We start from the raw sequence: 26,003 nt of genomic DNA, 5'->3' as shown, positions 1-26,003 counted from the left end.
GACTTCCTGTTGGGTTTGCGTCAATGGGCCCACAGACTTTTTTGTTCGTCTTGGCATGATACACATGTGTGCCAAATTTCATACATGTAGCTCAAACGATGTGGTCGTAGGGCTGCATTTAACAAGGCATAGGTGGCGCTCTAGAGCCATTTCCCAGTGCTCATATGTAAAACCATTAAAATACAAAATTTTTCACCAGACCTGGCATGTGTGCAAAATTTCATGAGTTTTTGAGCATGTTTAGGCCCTCAAAAAGGCCCTTGTTTGGGGTGAATAATAATAATAATAATAATAATAATAATAATAATAATAATAATAATAAGAAACAGAGCAGATACAATAGGGCCTTCGCACAGTCAGTGCTCGGGCCCTAATAAGAAACGGAGCAGATACAATAGGGCCTTCGCACTCTCGGTGCTCGGGCCCTAATAAGAAACGGAGCAGATACAATAGGGCCTTCGCACTCTCAGTGCTCGGGCCCTAATAATAATAAGAAACGGAGCAGATACAATAGGGCCTTCGCACTCTCAGTGCTCGGGCCCTAATAATAATAATAAACAGAGCAATTACAATAGGGCCTTCGCACTATCAGTGCTCGGGCCCTAATAAGAAACGGAGCAGATACAATAGGGCCTTCGCACTCTCAGTGCTCGGGCCCTAATAAGAAACGGAGCAGATACAATAGGGCCTTCGCACTCTCAGTGCTCGGGCCCTAATTAAAGCTGCAAGCAGCGTTATGAGGGCCCTCGCACCCCCGGCGCGTCGAGCCACGCCCAACACCTAAAACCAGCACGTCCGATCTGATGTCACATTGATGGAATTCATGCATTTAACCACCAGCTAACATTTCAACTCATTCATTCATGATTAGTTAGTCGTTCCACTAGGTGGCGCTCTAATCATCATGTACAAATGGCATAACAAACATTTCCGAGCTCGAGTCTCATCACGCCTATGAGATTTGGGAGAGATTGGACATTGTGTCTTTGAGTGACAGCAGATTACTGCTTTTTGGCGAGTGATTGAAACTCTACGTGCCGCCATGACCACCCCGTTTCCCTGAATGTAAAAAGCTTCGCAATTTAACATCACAAAGGTCTTTAGATTCCACACACAGGAGATTGCATCAATCTGATGAAATCCCTTGGAGGAGTTCGTCAAAGAACGGTGCCTGAAAAGAGGGGAAAATGTTGCCAAAATTGCACATTAATTTTAAAATGGCTGACTTCCTGTTGGATTTGGGATATTGCTCCAAGAGACTTTTTTGTACATCTTGATATCTCCTATAAGCTTACCAGGTTTCAGACTCATACATAAAACACAGAGCTGGGGCTGTGGTTTTGAAATTTTGTAGGGGGCGCTGTGGAGCCATTTCGCGCTATTCAATGAAAATGATCACATGACAACAAAGCCTTCATCCATTTGGAGGGGTGTGCTAAATTTAAAGCCTCTATATACTTTCCAAGCCCCTCAAAAGCCACTTCATCTTTCATGGTGGACCGCGTTGCCACCAGGGTGCGCCGTTCAGTTTAAAGTCACAATTTTTGCACTGAAGCATCACGAGGGACTGATGTTGATATTCACCGCTTTTGAGGTGGCCACGGTGAACCTGTGAAAATCAGTACAACAAAATTAAAGCCATGACATTTCCTGTTGCCACTAGGTGGCGCTGTACATATTCCCGACAATGGGCACATCAATCTGTTCAGGGTGGGTCTGACATCATGCCTGTAAAGTCTGGTACTGAACAGACTGGATTTCATTGAGTTATACTAATTTGTTTCTTCATGGCGTGACATCAAAGTTCGCCATGCTGCTGGGGTCACACCCTTTTGCGAAAAGTCACACTTTTCACTGTAACCCAAGACCAACTCCTTAAGGCTTTCCTGGAGAAATTTGAGGCTGCAGGTGTCACCCATCACTATACTGTACCCCAAAGTGTAAAACATGACATTTCCTGTTCCCACTAGGTGGCGCTGTCCCTGATGTAAAATATGGCAGTTGAAATATGTTCATGGGTGGAGTCTTATCATATGTGTTCACTTTGGTCAAGGTCAGAAAATGTATGACAAAATGAGAGGCAATAAGATTTTCATGGCGAGTCATCGAAATTCGCCATGGCGCCACGGCGTCACCGTATTGTGAAAACTCCAAAGCTCCGCAATTTAACATGGCACAAGGGTGTAGTTGACACTGACCAAATATGAAGGTTATGAAATCAAACCCCAAGGAGGAGTTCGCAAAAGTTCGAGGCATGGAAATGACAAAATTAGAGCCAAAATGTCACCTTCTCTTCCAAATGGCGGACTTCCTATTGGGTTTGCGTCAATGGGCCCACAGACTTTTTTGTTCGTCTTGGCATGATACACATGTGTGCCAAATTTCATACGTGTAGCTCAAACGATGTGGTCGTAGGGCTGCATTTAACAAGGCATAGGTGGCGCTGTAGAGCCATTTCCCAGTGCTCATATGTAAAACCATTAAAATACAAAATTTTTCACCAAACCTGGCATGTGTGCAAAATTTCATGAGTTTTTGAGCATGTTTAGGCCCTCAAAAAGGCCCTTTTTTGGGGTGAATAATAATAAGAAACGGAGCTGATACAATAGGGCCTTCGCACTCTTGGTGCTTGGGCCCTAATAATAATAATAATAATAATAATAATAATAATAATAATAATAATAATAATAATAAGAAACGGAGCAGATACAATAGGGCCTTCGCACTCTCGGTGCTCGGGCCCTAATAATAATTAAAGCTGCGAGCAGCGTTATGAGGGCCCTCGCACCCCCGGCGCGTCGAGCCACGCCCAACACCTAAAACCAGCACGACCGATCTGATGTCACATTGATGGAATTCATGCATTTAACCACCAGCTAACATTTCAACTCATTCAATCATGATTAGTTAGTCGTTCCACTAGGTGGCACTCTAACCATTATGTACAAATGGCATAACAAACACTTCCGAGGTTGAGTCTCATCACACCTGAGACGTTTGGGAGAGATTGGACATTGTGTTTTTGAGTGACAGCAGATTACTGCTTTTTGGCGAGTGATTCAAACTCTAAGTGCCGCCATAACCACCCCGTTTCCCTGGACGTAAAAAGCTTCGCAATTTAACATCACAAAGGTCTTTAGATTCCACAAACTGCAGATCGGTCCAATCTGATGAAATCCCTTGGAGGAGTTCGTCAAAGTACGGTGCCTGAAAAGATGGGAAAATGTCGCCAAAATTAAACATTAACTTTAAAATGGCTGGCTTCCTGTTGGATTTGGGATATTGCTCCAAGAGACTTTTTTGTACATCTTAAGATCTTCCATAAGCTTACCAAGTTTCAGACTCATAGATAAAACACAGAGCAGGGGCTGATATTTTGGAGTTTTGTAGGGGGCGCTGTGGAGCCATTTTCCACTATTCAAGGAAAATGGTTACATAACAACAAAGCCTTCATCACATTGGAGGCGTGGGCCAAGTTTCAAGCCTCTATAAACTTTCCAAGCCCCTCAAAAGCCACTTCATCTTTCATGGTGGACTGCGCTGCCACCAGGGTGCGCCATTCAGTTTAAAGTCACAATTTTTGCATTAAACCATCATGAAGGACTGATGGTGATATTCACCGCTTTTGAGGTGGCCACGATGAACCTGTGAAAATCAGTACAACAAAATCAAAGCCATGACATTTCCTGTTGCCACTAGGTGGCGCTGTACGTATTGCTGACAATGGGCACATCAATCTGGTCAGGGCGGGTCTGACATCATGCCTGTAAAGTCTGGTACTAATCAGACTGGATTTCATGGAGTTATACTAATTTGTTTCTTCATGGCGAGATATCAAAGTTCGCCATGCTGCTGAGGTCACACCCTTTCGTGAAAAGTCACAGTTTTCACTGTACCCCAAGACCAACTCCTTACGCCTTTCCTGGAGAAATTTGAGGCTGCAGATGTCACCCATCACTATACTGTACCCCAAAGTGTAAAACATGACATTTCCTGTTCCCACTAGGTGGCGCTGTCCTTGATGTCAAATATGGCAGTTGAAATATGTTCAGGGGTGGAGCCTTATCATATGTGTTCACTTTGGTCAAGGTCAGAAAATGTATGACAAAATGAGAGGCAATAAGATTTTCATGGCGAGTCATCGAAATTCGCCATGGCGCCACGGCCTCACCGTATTGTGAAAACTCAAAAGCTCCGCAATTTAACATGGCACAAGGGTGTAGTTGACACTGACCAAATATGAAGGTTATGAAATCAAACCCCAAGGAGGAGTTCGCAAAAGTTCGAGGCATGGAAATGGCAAAATTAGAGCCAAAATGTCACATTCTCTTCCAAATGGCGTGTTTAGGCCCTCAAAAAGGCCCTTGTTTGGGGTGAATAATAATAATAATAAGAAGAAGAAGAAGAAGAAGAAGAACTGGAGCAGATACAATAGGGCCTTCGCACTCTCAGTGCTCGGGCCCTAATAAACGGAGCAATTACAATAGGGCCTTCGCACTATCAGTGCTCGGGCCCTAATAATAATAATAAACAGAGCAATTACAATAGGGCCTTCGCACTATCAGTGCTCGGGCCCTAATAAGAAACAGAGCAGATACAATAGGGCCTTCGCACTATCAGTGCTCGGGCCCTAATAAGAAACAGAGCAGATACAATAGGGCCTTCGCACAGTCAGTGCTCGGGCCCTAATAAACAGAGCAATTACAATAGGGCCTTCGCACTGTCAGTGCTCGGGCCCTAATAAGAAACGGAGCAGATACAATAGGGCCTTCGCACTCTCAGTGCTCGGGCCCTAATTACACAATCGACTATGCATGTATGGTGAGATGTTTCATAGGGATGTCAGGCAGCAGGTACAGCTGTTTCTGGAATCATTTCAAACAATATACTCTGTGAAGGAGGATATGTTCTTTATTTGTGTCAAACTTTTTTTCTTTAAAAAAAAAGGGGGTCCCTGTTTCAGAAAAACTGTTTGTGGGCGGTAACAAATAGAAACACCAATTTCCAAGATGATCTCTTGCGAATTATAGATAAAGCAGGGCATGCTGAAGGGTTCTTGAACGCTTGTGCATTGCTATTAGAAGTACAAAATTTTTTTTATTAATGAATGTTGTCAAAAATGACAGGTCTCTACACATTGCAAAGTTGGTAAAATTGGCCCCGTTTCTTCATAATGTGCCCATTTGTCTGCTTTTGTGTCAGATTATATGCACTCTCTTGCTCATCGAAAGTGGCAGCGGATGCTGCTGACTTATACAGTAGAAGAAGAGGGCTGAGATAAATGGCTGCATAAAAAGAGACAGACCTGCATTAGTAGATGGGTAATGGATCTGAGCTGCCCACTCAGCACTGCCCAATACATCAGAGAAGTCACTGAGCCATTAATTAAAGCATGGATAAATAAATGAACAAAAGCCATTAGGATGATTTGGCTTGCAAATAAATATTATTAAAGATATTGCTTCTCCCTGATTTGTCATACTGTCATAACAGTGTCAAAAGATTTTATTAATTTTTGTTTGATCAACATGTTATGTGAGAGATAATATACTAGGAGTGATATATGGGAAAAATGTCCCAGCCCTGTAAATAAAAGTTGATACTTTTCTAAATCCAGTACAATTCAAAGACTGTTGTGAACAGTTCTCATGAGAACCACTTTATTGATATGTCTCAAGCTCAACTCATAAATCAGAAAAAATCCATGCAGTTTATTAATGTAGCTTGTGAACAAAGCTAGTTAGCTTTAGCTGATGACTTAGTAGTCCAACTTCACATTTGAGAACACCCAAAATTGTCAGGGCTAATGGACGGTATGGACTCAGGCGCGGAGCTCTGGGTTGAAGCAGACAGTGCGTTTATTTACAGTGCTTGAAATATAGTCTTTAAACAGCGAGATATCCAACAATGTCCTTTCTCTCAATTCCCAAAAGTGGTGAAGGTGAGTTTCCCCGTAAGGTTGGTGTGCACTACTTCCGTGTGAATTCCTTCTCCCGAAAACACCAGTGAATCCTTTTTCTCCACTCCTGCGTCCCGTACTTCTCCACCGAGCTCCGAGTACAATCCAGCGTCGACTGCCGTCTCGACACACCGTTAAATACCTCCGTTTAGTGAGGAATGATTAGCGGCAGCTGGAGCTGAAGATTACACTTCCGGGTCAGAGGTCGGCCTTTCTCACTCTCTCGGAGACGCCGCTCCTAGGCATAGCCCGACCCGCAGAATAGGAAGGGAGAGAGAAAGAGAGGAAGGCGCACACACATCACAAATAAACAAGCTGTCATGGTCTGGTTGGGCACATGCAGGTCTCAGACAGCGGCTCCTCCTCCTTTAGGCGGAGTCCGGTTGCTCCTCCCTGGCTGACCACCTGTGAGCAATCGTGCCAGCGGTATATCAGACCTGCGCTCTCAACCATTCATCGCCTGAGTATCTGCTATCCCCATGTTAGTTCAGTGGAGCATCATAAACCATGTCCTGACGCCGTGTGATGACTCACCTGTTTTTTCTTGTCCTCAGAGATAGCACCCGGAGTGGAGATCTCGTTCCCCTCGCTCCCGTCCTCCTGGACCTGGGCCGCCTGCTGCTTACACAACGTGGCCTGCCAGCCCACCACTCACCTGCCTGCCTCCCCACGCCTCGACCGCTTCCGGGCTTTCCGCTCCACCTGTCCCCTCCATCTGAAACCAAGTAAGGCAATTCAATTCAACTGTGGAGGATTGTTGGTTGTCTGCTGGATCCCTCTGATCGTGATCTCCTCTTATTCCAGTGCCCCCGGTCCCTACCTAGTCCTGTTTCTACCTCCCCGCTGCCCCCGCTGTTCAGCCGTCTCCTAGAGGTGTCTAGGTCGCCTTCATTATTCACCGACGAATCCTACGCGCCACTAGTGTGGTGGCGTCGCTTTGTTTTTTACCTTTGTTTACCTGTGGGCGGAAATAAATCATTTGTTCTCTGTCACCTCGCTTCCGGGTTGGTTTCTGCACCTGTGTCCATCCCTGTTCCCTCGTGCCGCTGGGCTGTGACACAAGCAGGTCATCCGAGGAGGACCGTCTGACCGTGACGGTACCCCCCCTCTAATGGGAGCCTCTGGGCGACCTACGAAACTTATCTGGGTGCCGGCGGCGGAATTCCCTCACCATACCATAATCGAGGATCGCAGACCCAGGAACGCTCTTCCGGACCGTACCCCTCCCAATCCACCAGAAACTGAAAACCCCTACCGCGGCGCCTGGCATCCATTATGCGAGTAATGTCATATGCCGGGGCGCCAGCGATAATCCGGGGGCCCAGGAGGCGGGCACAACGGGCTGGTCCGGACCGGCCTAAGTTGAGAAACATGAAACACATTGTGTACCTTCATGTTGCCCGGGAGGGCCAGCCGGACCGCAACTGGGTTCAGGACAGCTTGCACCGAAAACGGTCCCAGAAACCGGGGACTCAGCTTCTTGGACTCGGTCCGCAGAGGAATATTCCTAGAGGAAAGTGTGGAGCAGGGAAATTATTTTACTGCTATTGTTAAATAATTGTCATCATTACCATTGCATTAATAATATAATCTGGAGTTTATATTATTAATGCCATACCTGCTGGCCCACCCGATAGGCCGGTGTAGGAACGCGATGACGGTCAGCGAGCTCCTTATTACGTCCGCAGAAGAGCCGCTTTGGTTGCCCTCCAGATCCGTCGACAGCGCCTCATGTGTTGTTGGATGGAAGGTACGGCCACCTCGCCCTCCGTGATGGAGAGAAGCGGAGGTTGATACCCCAGGGAAGCTTCGAAAGGTGAGAACCCCGTAGCAGCCGACGTGCTGGTGTTATGAGCATATTCAGCCCATGCCAACTGTTCACTCCAGGAGAACTGGTTGGAGGAGACGACACAGCACAACATGGCCTCCAGCTCCTGGTTAGCTCGCTCTGCCTGACCAGTAGTCTGCGGATGAAAACCAGAAGACAGACTGACCTGAGCCCCCAGCTCTGCACAAAACTGCTTCCACACCCGAGCTGGGGCCCACGGTCTGAGACAATGTCCTGTGGAATGCTGTGAAGGCAAAAAACGTGCTGGGTTAGGAGCTGGGCGGTTTCCAGTGCGGTGGGGAGTTTGGCAAGGGCAACAAAATGGGCAGCCTTAGTGAAGCGGTCAATGATTGTGAGTATTACGGTGTTACCAGAGGATGGAGGAAGGCAGGTGATGAAGTCCAGAGCGATGTGCGACCATGGCCGGCCGGGGACGGGCAGCGGTCCGAGGAGTCCTGATGGAGGAGAGTTCGACGACTTATTTCGAGCACACACCGGGCATGCCGCCACATATTCTCGGACGTCCTGAGAAAGAGATGGCCACCAGAACAACCGTTGTAAAAAAGTGATAGTGCAGTTCTTACCCGGATGGCAGGGAAATCTCGCGGTGTGGCCCCAATGGATAACTGTACTCCTGGCCGCCGAGGGAACATACAGTCTGCCTTCCGGACCAGTTCCGGGGTCGGGTTCCTGTTGCTGGGCATCCCGGATCACCTTCTTGATCTCCCAGGTAAGAACCCCCACAATGCAGGAGGCGGGCAGAATGGGCCTCTCTTTCTCCTCCGGGTCGACATCAGATGCAAACTGGCGTGACAAGGCGTCCAGTTTCGTGTTCCTGGACCCGGGTCTGTACGTAATGGTCAGGTTGAATCGAGTGAAAAACAATGCCCACCTGGCTTGCCGGGCGTTCAGACGCTTTGCCGCTTGGAGGTAGGCGAGATTCTTGTGGTCGGTCCAAACTGCTACTGGATGCTCGCTCCCCTCCAGCCAATGCCGCCATTCCTCCAGCGCCAGCTTGATGGCCAGCAGCTCCCGGTCGCCCACGTCGTAGTTCCTCTCATCCTGGGTGAGACGATGGGAGAAAAAGGTACAGGGGTGTAATTTACCTTCTAAGCGCTGTGAGAGGATGGCCCCAACCCCTGAATCCAAAGCATCCACTTCCACCACGAATGGCAAGGTGAGATCAGCTTGGGCGAGTATGGGAGCCGACGCCAACAGGTGTTTGAGACGGTTGAAGGCCTGTTGAGCTGCTGGACACCACAGAAAAAACTGTTTGGGTGAGGTGAGTTGAGTGAGAGGCAAGGCTACCTTACTGAAGTTCTGGATGAATCGTCGGTAAAAGTTGGCGAAACCAAGGAAACTCTGCAACTTCTTCCGGGTCGTGGGCACCAGCCACTCCAGAACAGCTTTGATTTTTGCGGGATCTGCTCGCAATCTGCCCTGTTCAACGATAAAGCCCAGGAAAGAGACAGTGGAAACGTGGAACTCACACTTCTCTGCTTTGCAAAACAGGCGATTCTCCAGCAGACGGTGCAACACCAGCCTCACGTGCTTGACATGCTCTGTTTGGGTTCTGGAGAAAATCAAGATGTCATCAAGATAAACAAACACAAAGTGGTTAAGAAAATCTCGCAGAACATCATTCACCAATGCCTGGAACACAGCGGGGTAAGCCCAAATGGCATTACCAGATATTCAAAGTGGCCCAGGTGGGTGTTGAAAGCTGTCTTCCACTCGTCCCCCTCACGGATACGAACCAGATGATAGGCATTGCGGAGGTCGAGTTTGGTGAAAACGGTGGCTCCCTGGAGGAGCTCAAAAGCTGATGCCAGAAGAGGAAGAGGGTATTTATTTTTGACTGTGATTTTATTCAGTCCCCGGAAATCTGTGCAGGGGCGTAGGGTCTTGTCTTTCTTTCCGACAAAGAAAAACCCAACGCCCAGAGGGGAAGTGGATGGGCGAATGATGCCAGCAGCCAAGGAGTCTGTTATGTAGCGCTCCATAGACTCACGCTCGGGCTTAGAGATGTTATAGAGGCAGCTTGAGGGCAAGGGTGCACCAGGGAGCAAGTCTATCCCGCAGTCATACGGGCGATGGGGCGGCAGCATTTGGGCCCTGTCCTTGCTAAACACCTGACTCAGGTCGTGGTAATCCGCAGGCACAGAAGACAAATCGGGTGGAGCGGGCAGCCCAGCTGGGTCAGTTGTCATGCAGGCAGGCACTGCAGAGCGTAAACACTGCCCGTGGCAATACGTGCTCCACCCAGTGATACACCCCCTAGCCCAGTCTATCTGTGGGTTATGCTGCTGAAGCCAGGGAAAACCCAAAACTAAGGGGGTGTGGGGCGCCTTGAGGAGGAACAAGCGAATCCTCTCTGTATGATTGCCGGACAGGGTGAAAGTAATTTTTTGGGTGCGGTGAGAGACAGAAGCTAGTGTGCTGCCGTTAAGCGCCGAAACCTCAATTGTTTCAGGGAGAGGAACGACTGGCAAACCCATCTTGAAGGCCAGAGCCTCATCCACAAAACTTTGCTCGGCCCCAGAGTCAATTAGAACGTTACATGGGTGAATGCAGGAAAGAAACTGTAATTTCACGGGACAGCTGAGGTGGAGAACCGAACTCGTAGGTGCACCCGTCAGTATCCCCACCTTTACTGACGGGCAGACTCTTTTGACCGAGAGGGGCAGGCGTCCGCGAAATGCCCCTTCTTCCCGTACTCAAAGCACTTGTAGCCGCTAAGACTGGTGGACCTAAATCTTCACCACCACGTCTGTATACATACAAGCAAAAAGGGGAGTGAGTGGGTCAGCGCTCAGGGCACAGAAACTTAGCTGGCTTCAAACACCATTTATTTTCATAAGAAAACACAGTCAGAACCCCAAATACAAGCTAAAATCCCCGCTATACAATAAAAATAATGTTCACAACCCGCTAAAAACCCTGCCGGCAGAAATGACTAAAACATGTTTTCCATATGCTAAAATTACCCTCCCACAGTCCCATAATCCCACAGTCCAGCCACACATGGGCGAATGGTCCTTATCTGAAAGAGACAGGAGAGGAACTTCTCTTCCGGTATGGTAAAACTCGCCAGCAGCAGACCAGGGAGGAGGCTCCTATCGTAGACCTGTCTCCTCCTGACAGCGTGTCACCGCACAGTCCCGCCCCACTCCACACCTGAACACGGCCTCCCTTGTCTCACCGTCAGATGCAGGCAGATGGGCATCCCTGCCCTGTTGTGAATTGCGGCCATCGCCACCCACTGTTGCTGTTCCTGCGTTGGGACTGGATCGCCGAACGACTTGCGGCACCCCACAGTCAGGCAGCAGTTCCTTCAACACACGTGCGGGCTTGCACGCGTTCCTTTTTTCCTCCTGCTCACCTTTCGTGCGTCGCTCTCCTTTTTCTTGTCTCTGCGCTCACTATCCCCTTTAACAGGTCAACCTGGCGGCTGATAGGCCACCTTGGGGAATGCCCCCACCTCACAGGTGCCTGGCTGTTTAGTCCACAGTGGATTAAAGGAATATGGTACAACATTAACACACATAATATAAATATGAGGATAAAACCATGCAGTATAAATATAAATAAACAAACATGCAGTATAAATATCACAATAAAATCATGCAAATAAAATCAACACTATGTACCAATACACAGATTGATAAAACATAAAAACACAAATTTCCACTGTGTGGCACACTCACCCACCAGTCGTCTTCCTCTCCGGGTGAATCTGGTCCGCCCCAGTTGCATGGGTTGCTCCTCATCAGCCGGAGAGTCAGGTTCCTCCTCCCTCCATTCCAGCGAGGGGAGTCCTGTTGGAACTCCCACGCCCCCTGCTGACCGCCGCCCATCTCCAGATCGCCTGCCAAACTCTCGCATATGGTCATCCAGACTGATACACAAATTCACCAAGGCACTCAATGATTTAGGTAGCTCTTTGGTTGCCAACTCACGTTTGATGTTCTCATTTAGGCTGTTTAAGAAAGCCCCTCGGAGTGCCTTCTCCTCCCAGCCGGCTTCTTTGGACAGGATCCAAAAATCCACGGAGAAGTCAGCCACGCTCCGCCGGCCTTGTTTCAATGTAAACAAACGATGAGCAGCACTGTCTGGGTTAGACCCCTTATCAAATACACATTGAAATTTAGTTAAGAAGTTACTGTATGAGATAGAGGGCTGAGCGCTCAGCACCGCTTGGGCCCACTGCAGAGCCCATCCAGTCATTAGCTCGACCATAAAAGTGATTTTGCTTGAGTCTGCTGCCTAAACACCAAGGAGCATTGAGTCAAAAACCCCCGACATTTATCCTGGTCCCCGCCGAATTTCTCAGGCACCGGCAACGTGTGTTCACGTCGTGGCGGGGGTGGAAATGGCGGAGGGGAGACGCCGCTGCTTCGTCTAGCAAGGTGGTTGTGGTTGTGCAGGGCCCCCCTGTGGCTGAGTGGGTGCCCTGGGGGTAGCGAGCAACATACCTTTTAGCTCCAATACCACCTGTAGTAACGCGGACTGCTCCTCAGCGACATGCTGCAGCATTCTCTCATGTCGCTCCAATCGTTCAGCCTGGAGCGCGATCTCACGCTGGAGGGGGGCAGAGTCCGCTGAGTCCATTGTTGGCTGGATTGTTCTGTCAGGGCTAATGGACGGTATGGACTCAGGCGCGGAGCTCTGGGTTGAAGCAGACAGTGCGTTTATTTACAGTGCTTGAAATATAGTCTTTAAACAGCGAGATATCCAACAATGTCCTTTCTCTCAATTCCCAAAAGTGGTGAAGGTGAGTTCCCCCGTAAGGTTGGTGTGCACTACTTCCGTGTGAATTCCTTCTCCCGAAAACACCAGTGAATCCTTTTTCTCCACTCCTGCGTCCCGTACTTCTCCACCGAGCTCCGAGTACAATCCAGCGTCGACTGCCGTCTCGACACACCGTTAAATACCTCCGTTTAGTGAGGAATGATTAGCGGCAGCTGGAGCTGAAGATTACACTTCCGGGTCAGAGGTCGGCCTTTCTCACTCTCTCGGAGACGCCGCTCCTAGGCATAGCCCGACCCGCAGAATAGGGAGGGAGAGAGAAAGAAAGGAAGGCGCACACACATCACAAATAAACAAGCAGGTCATCCGAGGAGGACCGTCCGACCGTGACACAAAATAATGAGGCTTCAAAACACAAGAGTCCAGAAACTAACAGGTAATATTATGGTCCATCTTTTATATACAGTCTCTTATTTGGAGTTTGCTTTGTGTGATGCCTTTGCAAATCCCTGTAGTTTCTTTGTTTGTGTGTGTCATGTTGTTGTCATGTTTTTGGTTGTTTTGTATAATTTGTGTTCTTTCTGTGTCTATTTCTGGTTGTTTTACTTGTCTTTACTTGTATAGTTTATGTGTTTCATAGTTGTCTTTGTTGTTAAGTTGTTGTTACTTTAGTCCACCTGGTTTCCATCTTTTTTAGGAGTTTTGCACCTCTGGCCAGGAGATCATTTCATACGTATTCATGAATAATCCATGTTACCAACAGGTCCAAGCTAACGTGGAACTCCTAAAACTTTATATATTATCAGGTACCTTTCATACTCACTTGTATTACCAGTACATTGAAAAAACACTGTTTATTACTAATTAAATCAGACACTATAATGCAGTACTTTACCTCTTCATTCTTTAATGTGTTGTTTTATGTTTTTGAACTGGAGTTTTTTGCACAGGTGTTTTTATCCCTGCCTTAGTTTAACCTGCTGCTTACAAATGCGCAGCTTTTCTCTGAGATCCGCAGTGACAAGAGCTGTCAGCATCCCGACTGGGTGTGTTAAGCTCTGACTTGTAGTGAGCTTCTTCTCTTTAATGCCATAAACAGCCTACTTAAATTCCCTTTTTGGCGGTCCTTTGATCTCCACTTTGACAAACACCAGGTTAGAGAAAATGTTGCACTGTGATGCTTCGTGGATAATAGATTACCTGCTACAAATAAAGCTTAATAAATAATCATTAGCACAGCTGAGAATTTGGCTGCAGGTAGTCTATGTTACCATTTGCAAAATACTTAGAAATGAAGAAAATGATTGTTTTTATATCCTTACAGAAATCTTCCTCAACTCTACAACTGCTGTTTGTTTCTTGCTTCCTCACACTCATCCTCACCACTGTCCTCGATCTTCATTTAGCACTGAGTGTTCCTTTAAGTGTCAGACTGATTCTCAACATCAGGACTGAGTTGGAGAGCAATGAGGGCGATGTGTCACCATGGTAACCCGTGCATAATCTTGCAGATATTCACAGACAGTATGCAAACACGCATTCACATGCCGTCTGCTCGTGTTTATGTGGGTGAATGTGGCCATGCTTTTGTGCTGTGCCCATGCTTAGCTACTGTATTACATGTAGACACAGCAAAAACTATTATGAATCGAGGAGAGAAGGATTCTTTGAGCATGAGTCTGATAGAGAATGCAGTCATAGACAGGTGTGGGTGAAGGTCACTTTAAAAAGCCGTTAGTTGTCTCTATAATGAGAGTGGATGAAGGCCTCCGCTTTAAACAGCAAACAACTTTTAAGAACAGGGTTGCAGGTGGAGCAGTAATACTTAACAGCTCTTTAGTCAGAACTGATGTCTGATATGTCCACAACACTTATCTGTAAAAACAGTAGGGGAAAAAATCGATACTGTGTAGTATCGTGATATTTTGTTTGCTAATAATGTATCGATACAGGGACAGCAGAAATTGATATTTTGTTACAAAAACGGGTTTTGTGCTCTGACTTCAGAGCATGTTGATCCTTTTTCTGAGCAAGAATCCTGACATTCCTTCATTGTCCAAATGTGTTTAACTTTTTTTTGGCAGCAATAAACATGACAGTTTACTTATTTTAATTTAAGACATGTTTTATTTTAATTAAGTTTAAAACTTTTTTATTTAATGTAAAATTATATTTTGTTTTAATTTACTTTCAAATTCTTTAGTTGCTGAAGGGGCTGCATAGTTTTCATAAATTGCATAGTTCAGAATAGCTATAATTGTACCAGATGGTTGCATTCAGTTAAGTTGGACTAGACTGTAATACAAACCGTTCAGTTTGTCAACAATAAAACTAACTGAAATGAGAGAAAGACTGAGTGTGAGACTTTGATATTAGATATTTTTTTTAAAAATTGCAATAATATCGTATCGTGGGATGTATTGTGATTCCCACCTCTAAAAAACAGGTGGAAAAAAGTTTACAAAATATAATCATTTCATTAACATAATGATTGTAAACATTTACTTTGTAGAGGACTTCTACAACATCTGATGTTGACTCCATAATCGCTGTGATACTCATTGCATATTCAACCCTTTCAAAATCTGCTAATGCAAATGGTAATGACTTTCATTCTACAACCCAAAAGATAGATGTTTCATACAGATTGACTTTAACAGTCTGCCTTTGTGCCTTCATATAATATCAGCTTGTACCACAACTGTTAGGATACCTGGGTCTTTGACCCAGTGTTTTGTGCCGTTTGGTTCTTTGAGTCTTGTTTATTTATTAGGTTCTCTGTGTGTTTTATATTTCCTAGTCCAGTATGTGTATATTCTTGAGTTTATTCTGTATTTCTAGTCTAGGTTTTGCCTGTTTCCTCCCCTGTTAGGGCAGTCTTGTCTTCCTGTGCATCTGTCTGTTCCCCCTAGTTATGTCCCTGTGTACTTCCTGTTTTACTTTGATAGTCTCCAGTCGTTGTGTGTCATGTTGTTTTTTGCTCTCCCCCATCTCATCTGTGCAATTAGTGTCAGCTGTGTTTACCAGGTGTTTCCTCTTTGCCCTGTTGTCCTCTTGTATCTAGTGTCTGCGTCTTCTCCAGCAATAAAGCTGTGTTTTTTGAGTTTATCTTTGCCTCCTCGAGTCTGCATTTGGGGTCCTTTCTGGCAGTCGCACACAGCACACTTGATAACAACATGCTGTAGGGTCAGTGTAGCATCCAATCTGCAAAGAAAAGAGAAAAAAGAAAGAAAGAAAGAAAGAAATCGAATAATCAAAAAAGGAAAAAGGGAATATCAATAATGCTATCAGTCAGATTCAACTATAACTTTTTTTTCGGCTGCACATCCATGATGATCCAAGAAACCAGTTTGAAACCAGATGGCTTTAGCTTTGAGTTTTATCCTCCTGGGATAAGTAATTGGAAGATTGGTACATTGTGTAACAACCCTTATTATGGCATAGCACCGCTAGGGGGTGTCATTCTATTATTGTAGTAGTTAGAGTATGAGTATGCACTCCTAGTATGAGTGCAGCAATAGCCATTACAGCCAAGCATGCTGCTCTCCGTGCATGTGTTTAAAGAGACCGTACCAATATAACGGCCTGGCAACGGCGACTACCAAACTCCAGCACACGTGAATAGGGTAGAGCCATGAAGACCTGGCTTGTATGGTCTTGTTCTGTTAACACCAAATAAATGCCTGTTATTCTATCTAACTCAGCGATCCCCAACCCTAGGCCACGGACCGGTACCGGTCCATGAGAGTTGATGCTCGGGTGTGAAATTGATGGTTTTCAGGGTTTTTATCATTTTTTTATCGTTATTTTTTTGTCATTTTTATCGTTAACTCGGTTTCACTGGGTCTTTTCCCGTGTGTTATGAATAAATCTTTTTTTTTATACTGGTACTGATTTTATTTTGTTGTGTTCATCCGCAACACCTTGAAAGGAATGAGGGAATGAAAATATTTTTAGACATAAACCGGTCTGTGGCGCAAAAAAGGTTGGGGACTGCTGATCTAACTGACTGGCCTCCAATCTTTCCGTCTAACCTCCGGACCGCTCGACCTGCTAGCCTCTCCTTCCTCGCCAGACCGCTGTTACAGCTGCAGTCATAAAGGCATGGACAGCAGCAGTTCTCAGTTAGATAATGGTATTTAAACTAAAGGGCCCAAAGTGTGCCCATAAAATATCCTGACACTATTACAGGAGATGATCTGAACCTTAACACCATCCTATCCAAATATGAAACTTTTGTTCTTTTTAAAGTCTGAGGTGGAAAATAACAAATAAATTATTTACTGTACTTAAGAGGAATTACCCATGTTTACTTTTACTCTCTATATTTTGAAAAACACTTTTTACTTCTGACATTTTTAAAACAGCCTGGTTACTTTGGGTTTAGGACATTTAAGGAGTCTTATTATTTCAAGTCACTGCGCTCCTTTAAATATCAAACCCATCTGAGACTAAACAGTAAAGGCAATCTTATTGGTGTATTAATCACCAGGAGTTATTGATACAAATCGATAAAAAACAGATAATTAATGAACAATTTCCAGCGCCATAGTCCAGGGTGAGCAAAAATATCTACTCTTGTTTCGCAGCTTGAATGAAAAGGCTGCTAAGAATTCTGCGAATATGGGTTACTCCAGTCCATGAAATGCTAAATAATGAAAAAAGTAATTTTACATGCACTAGAACTGCAGTAAATTATTGATTTTACCAGGCCTTAGCAGGAATTTCTTTGACGCTGGAACAATATGTCTGGTCTGCAGTGTGCACATATGAACTTAAAAGCAAACCTGCTCACAAAGGACCTCCTGACTTCCGAATACATCGAATTATTATCAATGTAAACCTTTTATTTATTTGTTTGTCGGTAAAGTTTTACATTTTTAGACAAGGATCATACAGAACAATCCACTGAAACACTCCTTCTTTCTTAAAGAAAGAAGGAGTGAGAAACGCTGACTGGAGTAACATTTTGTCTCCAGGGTCATGCATTTTTTAAAGTCTTTCTCTCTCTTTCAGGCCTTCCAGAAAGCGCATAGGGAAAGAGAGGGGCAAGGGAGAAAAAGCAAGCAAGTGAGCTCGCAGATAGAGGCAGCCATCTTGGACTGGGTTAAAAGCGTAATCCTGGTCACGCTGTATCAGCAGCAGAGGAGAGATAAGAGAGTGAGGGAATGCCTGGGAAACCCCTCTGCATAAAGAGAGGGAAGAAGAGAGAGTGTGTATGGATATTGCAGATACTGTTGCAGGCAAATGACAAGCCTCAGTAAGAGGCAAATGGAAGTGTGGGGCCACTGCAGGCTAATGTGAAGAATCGTGAAATCTGCATCATATTTTGTACAAAATAAATGTATGAATAGATTAGTAGACCGTAAAGGACCAGAGTCAAGATAATGCTCGATGCACGATCTCAAAAGGGGTTTTTGTGCCGAGCAACAATTTTACTCTGGACTGTTACATTTGGATTTTATGTAAATACCAGCAGAATAATATTTTTAACTTTCACAGCCATTTGGATTAAGGAATTCTCTGAGCACCGAGCAGGGAAGGTAAAATGTTTGTTTTTTATCCTCTGAGGATACAAAACTTATCACAGTCTAACTCACCTGTTAGGGTAGGGTTGAGGGTTAAGGGTAACCACCCATGATTACTTCAACCTCAGAGCAAACATCTGAGGTCTAAGTCAGTAATAACAATAACAACAATAATTATTATAATTTGATTCAAAATCCAGCTCCTCACATACAATCAGGTCCCATCTTATTTTAATGACCTTATAGTACCATATCACACTGTTAGAGCACTTTGCTCTCACACTGGAGGCTTACTTGTTGTTCCTAGAGTATTTAAAAGTAGAATGGGAGGCAGAGCCTTCAGTTGTCAGGCCCCTCTTTTTTAGAGATTAGGCTTCAAACTTTTCTTTTTTGCTAAAGCTTATAGTTAGGGCTAGATCAGGTGACCCTGAATCCTCCCTTAATTATGCTGCTGTAGGTGTAGGCTGCTGGGGGATTCCCATGATGCATTGAGTATTTCTTTTTCAGTCAGTTCTTCTCACTCAACATGTGTTAATAGACCTCTGCACTGAATCATACTTGTTATTAATCTCTGGCTCTCTTCCACAGCATGTCTTTTTTCCTGTCTTCCTTCTCTCACCTCAACTGGTCGTGGCAGATGGCTGCCCCTCCCTCAGCCTGGTTATGCCTGTTTGTATCCAAACATCATGTTACATTTGACCTCTGACCTCACTTTTACGTTTCACATGTGCCTTTCTTTCAAGTTGACCCCAAAATATGTTATTTTACTGCAGTACAAACTTCCTGAAGTACATTTAAAAAGAACAAAGAAAACAAAATGAATATATATAAAATACAATACTATACCTTTAAAAGTAAATACATTTATTTAATTTGCTATTAAACAGAATGAACAGGCTGTTGTGTTTATTTCTCAGACAGAGAGTTACTTTATTGATTCTATAGTACGATCTCAGACCTCAATACCTGTGTGCCACATTTACTTACTTCCTATAACATGCCAAAACAAATTCAACAACTGCAAAGAGGATACTAAAATTCCTGTATTGATGAACAGACCGAGGCCAAGAGTTTCCTGCTCTGGCTGATCAGGAACAAAAAGAGTGTGGTTTCTACTGACAGTTGTGGACACGATGCTGGTAATGGGAGGTTTCACAGAGAAAACTACTCATGGCCATCGTGCCTGCAATGACTACCATAATTGTCGGGCTATAAGCCGCTACTTTTTGCACAAGCTTTGAACCCTGCGGCTTTTGGTCAGGTGCGGCTAATGTATGTACAAAACAGGATTTTCCCCTGATTTTAGCTTGTGCGGCTAATATTCAGGTGCGCTTTGTAGTCCGGGAAATACGGTAATTAGCTTAATTTTTCCTCTGCAGAGTGTTTGATACTGGTGGACCATTTTATCATTACTATAACAGAGATGCACTGTAACCTTTTTAGCCGCTCATTTTAGTTGTCATATGGTCTAATTATCATTAGTGTTCTTTAAGCTGTGAGCTGTTTCCGAATCAGAATCAGAATCAGAATCAGAATACTTTATTGATCCCTGGGGGAAATTATTTTTTGTTACAGTGCTCCATTTTAAACCAACATTAAGACAAGACAGACAATACGCTAACTAAGAATAGTACAATATATACATATATATACATACATACATACATAAGTCACTTATAAATAAATATTTGGAAAAGAAACATGTGTAGTTGTAGCAGCAAACAGTGTGTTAAGTGGATGCGTTGTACAGGGAGATGGCCACAGGCAGGAATGATTTCCTGTGTCGTTCAGTGGTGCTTTTCGGTAATCTCAGTCTCTCACTGAACGAGCTCCTGTGACTGACCAACATGTCATGGAGTGGGTGGGAGGTGTTATCCAACATTGTCTTTATCTTGGACAGCATCCGCCTCTCCGACACCACCTTGAGGGAGTCCAGCTCCATCCCCACAACATTGCTGGCCTTACGGATCAGTTTATTAAGTCTGTTGGCATCTGCGACCCTCAGCCTGCTCCCCCAGCATGCAACAGCATAGAGGATCGCACTGGCCACCACAGACTCATAGAAAATCCTCAGCATTTTCTGGCAGATGTTGAAGGACCTCAGTCGCCTCAAAAAATAGAGACGACTCTGGCCCTTCCTGTAAAGTGCTGTGGTGTTTTTAGCCCAGTCCAGTTTATTGTCAATGTGTACTCCAAGGTATTTATAGTCCTCCACAATGTCAACACTGACCCCCTGGATTGAAACAGGGGTCAAGTGTTTCCTGGTCTTCCTGAAGTCCACGATCAGTTCCTTGGTCTTTGCCACGTTGAGCTGCAGATGATTCTGCTCACACCACGTGACAAAGGAGTCGACCACAGCCCGGTACTCTGTCTCATCATCCCTGCTGATGCATCCAACCACCGCAGAGTCATCAGAAAACTTCTGAAGATGGCAGGTCTCTGTGCAGTGGCTGAAGTCTGTGGTGTAGAGGGTGAAGAGGAAGGGGGAGAGGACAGTCCCCTGTGGTGCCCCTGTGTTGCTAATCACCTTGTCAGACACACACTGTGGGAGACGTACATATTGTGGTCTTCCTGTCAGGTAATCAACAATCCAGGACACCAGAGAAGCATCCACCTGCATCGCTGCTAACTTATCACCCAGGAGGGTCGGCCTGATGGTGTTGAAAGCACTGGAAAAGTCAAAAAACATGACCCTCACAGTGCTCGCCGGCTGGTCCAGATGGGTGTAGACACGATTGAGCAGGTAGATGATGGCGTCCTCTGTTCCGAGACGAGGCTGATAAGCGAACTGAAGGGGATCCAGATGTGGTCTTACTATGGGTCGCAGCTGGTCCAGGATGAGCCTTTCCAGGGTCTTCATGATGTGGGAGGTCAGTGCCACGGGCCTGTAATCCTGGGGGCCACTGGGACGAGGCGTCTTTGGTACAGGGACGAGGCATGATGTCTTCCACATCACCGGGACCCTCTGCAGACTCAGACTCAGCATAAACAGTTTATGAAAGACTCCACACAGCTGGGGGGCACAGGTCTTGAGGACAAGGGGACTCACTCCGTCTGGTCCAGCAGACTTGCCTGAGTGAAGTCTCCTCATTTGCATCTCAACCTGGTATTGAGTGAAGGTGATGGGTGGGGGAGGGGTGTCAGGAATCTCACAGGAGGCAACATGTGAAGAGAGAGGCTGGCACAGTGGTGTGGCTCTGGATTCCAGGCTGACTGCAGGTGAGGTTGTGGGGGTAGGAGCAGACACTGTGGTGTCGAATCTATTGAAAAACAGATTCAACTCGTCGGCTCTATTCTCACCTCCCTCAGCTCCCCTGCTGTTGGTTGGCCTGAATCCAGTGATGGTCTTCATGCCCCTCCACACCTCTCTCATGCTGTTCTGCTGGAGTTTCCACTCCAGCTTCCTCCTGTAATTGTCCTTAGCCTCTCTGATCTTGTCCTTTAGTAACACCTGGACCTTCCTCACCTCCTCTTTGTTGCCCCCTCTGAAAGCCCTCTTCTTGTTGTTGAGGAGGGCTTTGATGTCCTTAGTCACCCACGGCTTGTTATTTGGGTAACAATGAACAGTCTGAGCTGGAACAATGGAGTCGGTGCAGAAAGTTATGTAGTCTGTGATACACTCAGTAAGCCCATTGATGTCCTCGGCGTGAGGCTCACAGAGTGTTTCCCAGTCGGTCACCTCGAAACAGCCCTGTAGTTCCGCTATTGCCTCCTCTGACCACCTCCTAACAGTCCTGGTGGTCACAGGTTCCCTCCTCACAATTGGCACATAGCGGGGGGTGAGGTGAATCAGGTTATGATCTGACCTACCAAGTGGGGGGAGGGAGGAGGAGCTGTATGCATCCTTGACGTTAGCATACAGTAAGTCTAAAGTTTTCTCTCCCCTGGTGGGACAGTCCACATATTGTTTGAATGTTGGTAGTGTATTGTCCAGTGATACATGGTTGAAGTCACCCGAGATCACAATAAAGGCACTCGGGTGCTGAGTCTGTAGCCGAGCTATGGCAGAGTGGATAGTGTCACATGCAGCTGTGGGGTTAGCAGAGGGGGGAACATAAACAGCCACCAAGATGATGTGAGAGAATTCCCTGGGTAAATAATACGGCCTGAGTCCAACAGCACACAGTTCAGTGTCCGGGCAACAAATCCTTTCTTTGATTGTTATGTTGGCAGGGTTACACCACCGGTTGTTAACTAAAACAGCAAGCCCACCTCCTTTACGCTTACCGCTAGCGATGCTGTCCCTGTCCGCCCGAACAGTGTGGAAGCCTTCCACGGAAGCATTCTCATCGGGAATGTCCTGGTGCAGCCATGATTCGGTGAAACACATCAGGCTACACTCTCGGTATTCCCTCTGACTCCGTACCAGTGCTGAGAGCTTGTCGATTTTAATTGCCAACGATCGCACATTTCCCATCACGATAGACGGCAGACACGGTTTAAACCTCCTCCTCGCTTCGAGCCTCCGCTGTCTCACCGTCACCTTTTTTCTTCTCTTCTGTCCTTGACCTCTGCATCCCCGATGTGTTTTCCTCCAAATTTCAGCTGGTACTTCTGCGGGCACTTCTGCGGGCCTGGCCAGCGAGCCGGCCGGCATCAGGGCGATCAGCTGATCTCTGGAGTAAACAGTCCGTGCGTGTAGGAGATGTGCCGCGGTCCCGTTCCATGATAAAAGTAACAGTTCCACGGCCACCAGAAGAACAAAAACTCTCTCAATCCACATGATTGAGTAAGAGATAGAAAACGGAGGAAAATACAAGTCAGAAAAAAAAAGAATACGTAAGAAAAAAGAGCTAAACTAAGAGAAAAGCAGGAGCGACTGTAACAGGCTGCACGCTGGTTGGCGCATGCGCACGCCTAAGACAATAGGCACACACATTAAAAGCACATAGTAATGTGACTGCTTAAAGTGAACGACAAAGTATTGCTAGTGCTTTTGAAATGTTCAGCCGCAGCCACAGGAGACTGTGATCACTATTATTTTGATTTGGCTTCTATTTCTGGGATTGGAGGCACGCCTCTTGTATTCCATTTTTACACACATTCTGTCTTCTTTTATCTTTCTGCTGCTATTTTTACCTCCCCACATTTGAAGTGAGTACAGGCTGATGCAAACAGGAGGTTGAGAGCAATAGTGGCATGTAGCACTGTGTTCTTATTGTGGGCTGGATCATCTGCCATTCATTATTTCCGCCTTTTGGAATTAGCCTTTGTAAAAGTGACAGCCCCAACCAAGAGGGCTGATAAATATATATTGCGGCAGTGCATGTGGTTAAAATCCAAAACTGGGAGCAGAAAAGATTCTTTCTGCACAGGGTTATGCATAGTGCTGTGTCACACTTAAACGTTTCAGATTATCAAACAAATTAGACAAATAAAAATGGAATAAATACAAGATTCATATTTTAAAAGATAATTTATTTATTAAGAGCTGAAATCAAGTATTTGCTATAACATCTTTGTGGAGGAGTTTTGGCCGACTCTTCAATGCAGAATTTTTTAATTCAGCCACATTGGAGGATTTTCAAGCTTGAATGACCTGTTTAAGGTCCCTCAGCATCTCAATTGGATTTATAAACCCCCATTTTGCTTTGTTTTTTGTTTGGTTTTCTAATCATATTTTGAGGGTTTATAACTTTTATGGAATTTAGTTTTTTTCTGGAATTTTGGCTGAAATTTTCTCTCCGTTAAAATTGAATTACCATAAAAATTCAAGACTTTATTTCTTTGTAAGGAAAGTTACAAATTCAGTAGTGAATTCCGCAAATAATTATTTTTCTCATTATATGCAGAGTTACCAAAAAAATAAATCAAAGAAAGGAAAAAAATTCCCCTCAGAAAAGCCATTACTGCAGTTTTATTTTGTTTGGCAGAAAACTGTAATGGCTTTTCCGAGGGGATTTTTTTCCCTTTATGTGATGTTTATATATACATATGTGTGTTTTGGTTGAGGTGAAGTACACATAGTTTTAAGAAGTATTCTGGTAAAAGCTGAAGTAGGCTACTGATTCAACTTAGTAGAGCCTCTGAAACTGCATGGTAATTTAACTGTGGGTCATATTAATGTTGATAAAATAATATTGATAAAAGCAAATACAAACTTTATCTTAACTTTATTTCTGATTCTAATAATAATAATAATTTCTACTGTGATCTCCGTTCATCTGCTGAGCTGGGATGCTGCTCTTTTGTGAGAAGATGCTACATAAGCTACGACGACTGATTTCCAAACCCTACAATAGTATAAAGCTAGAAAAGGTGGAACCAAATGAAAAACTGTCAGCGAGCATTCCTCACCACTAAAACTAATCTCTCTTCGTCCTCTCCTATCTGTCTTAGATCTTTCTGCATCTCACATTGGAAAAAATAGCAACTGCACCAGAAACATTTTGTGTTTGCTGGGATTTGCTGAGCTGTTAAAAAAACACAAGTAATCTGTCTCAAAAGCATTATTCCAGATCATTCCAGATCGTGCTATACATGATCCATAAAATATCTGTTTTTTCCACTTTCATCTCTTCGTTTGCAATAGGAATGAAGAGACTACGGGTGAAAACAAGAGTCGTCTGTTATGTTTCATTTTTACCTTAATTTCAAATTCAAAGTTCAAGCTCCAAATCAGCTATATCCTATAGCTATAAATACAAAAGTAAAGCGCAGATATCTGACATTTTTATTTTAGTTTTATTGTGGAAGTATGGTATTTATACTAAATATTTATACTTTATATTTTATATTTCATTACTTCTCAGCAGTAATATTTTTTCATTTTTAATATTGTACAGTTATACTCAACTGTACAATATTAAAAATGAAAAAGTATATTAACATGGGGCTCTATGGGAATTTGGAGCCAGACTTTATTGGTCCCCTGAGAAACTGTTTTTAAAGTTTCCAGATCAAACAGAGATGCTGGGAATAAATAGTGGTTTTGCAGACAGTATACACCCTTGGCAATAGTCCTGCAGGTCTGTGAGTGGAGGTGCAGGTCGTAGCTTGGCTGGTGTCTGCAGCCTACAGTAGCTGTGTTTATCTGAGCATACAACAAGCCGTGCAGTTGGCAAAGTGGGAGGTAGAGCTTGTGAAACCTGCATGTTGAATAATTGATTGGGTACAGAAAGCATGGATGTGGAAGGAAACGTAGGGAAAGGACGAAGGGGAGATGTTTCTGGGGGAAGGAGGGACACTACTGGAAAAGGCCAATAAATACATTTACTTATTTTCCTGCCTACAATGAAGCCCCACTTCACTAGCCTGTTTTATCTGTTCTTTACATTTCGGACCTTTCTTTCCTCTAAGGAGCCCACACATTTAGAAATTAACTGAATGGTTCTCCTAATCTTTTTTTTTTTTTGATAACACTGTCAGTGGACATTAAATGTATTGACTTCAGTTAGAAAGACTGGCCCTACATCTGCCAGAGCCTTTCTGAGGCTGTGGAAATGTGACACAGTTTACAGAGGTGTTGTTACATTCACATAAATTATGAAAGATGTTTTATAAAATTGGCTTTTGGATGATATGAAGTGCAGGTGGATATGTTCGGAGAGTGTGAAGCCATTAATGGCGCTGCTAGAATGGCTTTCTCTCATTTGCTGCCTCAGGTAGAGTGAGGTTTGTGGATAATTATGAGATATTTGTGCAGGCAAATGTTTTACAAGGCTCACTCAGGGACTTCTGTAAATTGGTTTCAACGTGTTTTTGTGAAACAATGGTACATGTGCACATGAGTCTAAAATTCTAAAGCAAGGGGACCTTGATTGCTATACTTAAAGGACTGGGATACACATACAGGGAGTGCAGAATTATTAGGCAAGTTGTATTTTTGAGGAATAATTTTATTATTGAACAACAACCATGTTCTCAATGAACCCAAAAGACTCATTAATATCAAAGCTGAATGTTTTTGGAAGTAGTTTTTAGTTTGTTTTTAGTTTTA

This window comes from Aulonocara stuartgranti, assembly GCF_965226115.1.
Source record: "Aulonocara stuartgranti genome assembly, chromosome: 15".
Classification (NCBI taxonomy): domain Eukaryota; kingdom Metazoa; phylum Chordata; class Actinopteri; order Cichliformes; family Cichlidae; genus Aulonocara; species Aulonocara stuartgranti.
Note: the sequence above shows the minus strand (reverse complement) of the source record.